Source organism: Sprattus sprattus, assembly GCF_963457725.1.
Source record: "Sprattus sprattus genome assembly, chromosome: 3".
NCBI lineage: Eukaryota > Metazoa > Chordata > Actinopteri > Clupeiformes > Clupeidae > Sprattus > Sprattus sprattus.
In genome coordinates this window covers 61,267,457-61,271,984 of record NC_137922.1, presented here as the reverse complement: position 1 = coordinate 61,271,984, position 4,528 = coordinate 61,267,457, and positions in this window count along the sequence as shown.

Here is a 4,528-nt window from a genome sequence, read left to right as displayed (position 1 = left end):
ATTATTAGACATTTTCCCTTGAAGACGCCATTTTTGAAGGCGGCTGTTTCTCTCTCCTCCCTCCCCTCTCTTGTACACGAACTCACGCGTAGTCTGCCCCCTCCGCCTCTTTCCACTCTCCCCTCTCTCTCACACACACACACACACAGACACACACACACACACACACACACACACACACACGCACACACTCAACAAGCTCCGCCGACAGAAATTCCCAGAATACATCTCACCCTTGTATTCAACATAAATGTCCAAACTGACGATGGGCAAGGGAGCAGGGAGAGAGCAGCAGGGACAATCTGGGAGCTAATGCACAGTAGTCAAGATTTCACAATAGAGGGCCTAACGCAAGATCAGAGGCCATCTGACGGCAGCAGAAATGCCAAATATTATAATCAAAAAAATATCTCCATACCCCTCACAGAAATAGCAATTGTAATTAAGAAGAAAAAAGATAGCGATTTTTCCAAAAATAAGCTTTATTTAAATAATATTTAAATATGATCGCATTTTTATTCAGCGCCGCCCTATGGTAAAACCCGAGATTTTGTCATAAACAGCAGCTCACAATCAGTCGCCGTCGTTGTTGTGCAAGCTGAATGTTTAAACGATGTTCATTTCGTGGCTAAATGTGATGTGTGATGTCTTGCACAATCTGGTACAGTATGTCCATTACAGTGTCAAAAATATGTGACTCCTAGCTGCCCTCTGCTGGTCACTCGGGGGAGTTGCTTACAGCTGTTGCTGTGAGGTCCCCAGCATCCGCACTGGCGCTATTTAAACCCGCCAAGGAGCTTGGAACAGCAAGGCCAAAGGCATTTATCACTCCCCTCCAGGAAAGACGCAAGGCCAAAGTTCTTCAGTTACTGATGGATTTATTATTCTCTTTAATTCAGTTGTAATCCAACGTCGAACTGGTTAAAAGCAGTAAAAACACAATCAACAGACAATCAAACCAAACATTCAAACCCAAAGAAATCAAAGAAATAAAGCATCATAAATAGACAAACATACCTCGTTGGCTGCATAACGATTGAGAGGGGAAATGAGGCAAGGTAAACGTAATCATACTCATCAGCTTGGGCTCAGCGGTATACTACCATGACCGCGAGCCGGCTTCTCAGGTCTAGTCAGGTGCAATGTATGCTACCATAATAAAGGTGTGTGTGACCCCTGACCCCCATGACCTCACTTCCTACGAAACTAAACCCAATCATGAGAAAGACAAAAGGTAAAACAAACTTATCAAAACGAAAATAAATCACCAAAAAACAAAACTTGAACAAAGATAAACAAAACAAAATCTAAACAGTTACAGCATTAGTCCTGTCTTTTCTCTCAGAATGTCACTGATGAAACACGCGGAAAAAGGTATGGAGTTCTGTAGCTTTTAGGAACAATTTAATCCCATCAAATGTGTCCTGCGTGTGTCCTAAGAGGAGCCTACATATGAAATGTGTATATAGTGATTTAAACAATAAGGCTTTTGATTCTGGGCCGTAGTGCAGTAGCTACTACTGCCATGATGCCAGAGTTGCTTTTGAGGGTCCCGTCAAACGTGCACCTCCTCTCGAAGCAGTGGACGTGCGAACGAAGCCTCGGACGTCACCAGTGACGTAATTTCGCCAAAACAATACAAGCCTCGATATGGATCTCCGCCTGGAAGTGATTCCCGGTCTTGACTCGAGCTTCGAAGAGGGTAACAGGACTAGAAGCAAGCCGGACGCTGAATCTATAACGAATCGTTGGAATCTACCGATGCAAATTGTCGACATGGTGAGTATTTACACATTTACAACACTGCTGTATGAGATAACTTTCAGTATTGAAGTAAGTTCACCTTTTGTGTTTAGTTTTCTAAGTTACAGACGCTCTCTGTTATCTGACTTGAATTTCGCTCATCACATCTTCTGTAGGTCGGCGTTTTCGTATTGCATACTGATAAAAACCTTTTGGGGGGAGGTGTGTATCTTGCTGATGTGTGGACATTGTGTGGGGGGTTTGCACGCTAGACATGGTTAGCATAAGTGGGGTTGATGCCTGTCGCCTAGTGGGGTTCTTTATACAGTTGCTGTGTGCCTACATTCCTGTGTGGTAAATAAACATTTGTATCACCATTTCTGATTCTGCGTGTTGTCTGTGACCTGGGAGGATCTGGTTCCTCATACCTGAGCATTGTTGTTGGCACGACGATAGCATTGTAAATAGTTAACAGTTGTATTATAGTAGTTGTATTGTTAATAAACAATATTTTAAACTATTTCAGTTTTGATGAATGAGTCTGTGTTTTCTGTAAATAGTTGTGTGTAAAATTGATATTTCTACATTCTTCTGTTTTTATTAAATCTTTCAAAAAAAATTATTTTCTCTATGAATAAACAAAAATGGGTGTTTTGATATGTAATAATAATGGCGACGATGCCAATGACAATATTAAACATTGCATGTTATTAGCAAGTTAATAGAAAAATAAAACACTATGAAGCAGATGGAATGGAAATATCTGCATGTGACTCATCACATGCAGATATTTCCATTCCATCTGCTTCATAGTGTTTTATTTTTCTATTTATTTATTTTTCTACTTGCTAACTTGCTGCCCTTGGCAGTGGACATCCCGGTCCTTCAGGTACGTAGGAGAAGAATAAAATAATGAACTGGACTGGACCAATTTAGCCCAATTGGCAACATTCTTTAAAGGGCAGCCTCACACCTTGAGGAGAGGGTGTGAGAGACGGAGTGCTTACCTGCTGCAAGTATAAGTGAATACTTGTGTTTTGTGAACATGTTTGGGGTCAATGAAAAGAATCCCCAGTAAAATAAATAAGAATGTATTAATAAAAGAAATCAAGCATCATTCACATGAAACAATGTTTATTTGCCCTGAGAACACTGGTGGTCTACATTGACATACATTCCATTTCTAAAAAAATATCTACACACACACACACACACACACACACACACACACACACACACACACACACACACACACAAGCAATGTCTCATATCTCTCATACAGGTGTGCACATTAACACACACACACACACAAAAGCAGCACAAATGCTAAAAACATGCAGACACAATGTGCCAGTACCGAGATATAATTAGTGGCAATTAGAGAATAATGCATATGTAAGCAGTGTGTGTGTATGTGTGTGTGTGTGCGTGTGTGTGTGTGTGCCTACAGTTTGACTGTTCTGACACGGCTGAAAAAGGGGTGGGGGTGATGATAGTTTGGCTTGGCTGATCAGTGTCAGAACCGTAGGGGTGTGTGAATGAGACTGTGATAGCAGGACAACTCTGTGATCCTGCACGTGTGTGTGTGTGTGTGTGTGTGTGTGTGTGTGTGTGTGTGTGTGTGTGTAAATACAGACTGGTCACAAGTGCACACGATGCATCTTTACCCTACCTCCTAACTAGAGCCGCACAGCGACGTCATTATCGGTATCAGTTCCACCAACACAGTGACCTGTCTCTGTACTAAAGAACAAGCCTGGAGGAGGGCATAGTTTATACTGGACGTCGTGTTTAATCAGGCAAATGTATTTTCGAACCTAATATTCATTGGCTATTCAATTCGTGTGCCTTCAAAGCATCAAATTGATTTTAATACTGGTATATGATTAATTATAAAATATATTTCCACATCTTCACACTGTACTGTTCAATCCTCTTTTTTATTTTTTAACTATACAAAGTTTTATGAACTAACAACCCACCCCCCCCCCCCCAAACTGAGGGACAAAATGCTTTATAAATCGGTTGATTCTGTTTCTTCATTGGAAACTATTTACAGTAACGTTATACAGAAAAATATCCTTCAGTTGTAGGGAACAATCTTAAGTTCCAATGTTCGCGTTTCATGACTTGTTTACGTTACGGTAGTAACAAAGCAAATCATCAAATATCATTAAAATGGTCAGACCTTAGAGGAGTGAGCACAGCGTACAGCAATCTCTCGTCAGTAATTTGATTTGATTAAACTTATTGTCAGCCATACCAAAGACAGATGCTGAAAACAGAAGACAACATCCACAATGATAAGTATTGATTAATGGTTGACCTGTCATTCAGTGCATCCCTACTCCAGACCAAACCGCATGACATCTAGATGATGACCTTATGATGACCTTATGACCTGGATGATGACCTTATGACCTGGATGATGACCTTCTGACCTCTAGACATAGATAACGGGTGTTGCTGTCTGGCAGATAGATGGATTGTCTCTAGGAAGATGACACACACACTCACACTCCATGACTAGATGTATAAGTGTCCGTGAGGGTACACTAAAACACTCAACATACTCAAGAGTCCTTTACACACACACACACACACACACACACACACACACACACACGCACACGCACAAACATTGATATATACACATACAAACATGTACACACACACACACACACACACGTGCGCTCACACACACACAAACAAACAAACAAGCACAGACACAGATATATACACATACAAACGTGAATGCACCCGTGCACACACTCACTCACTCACT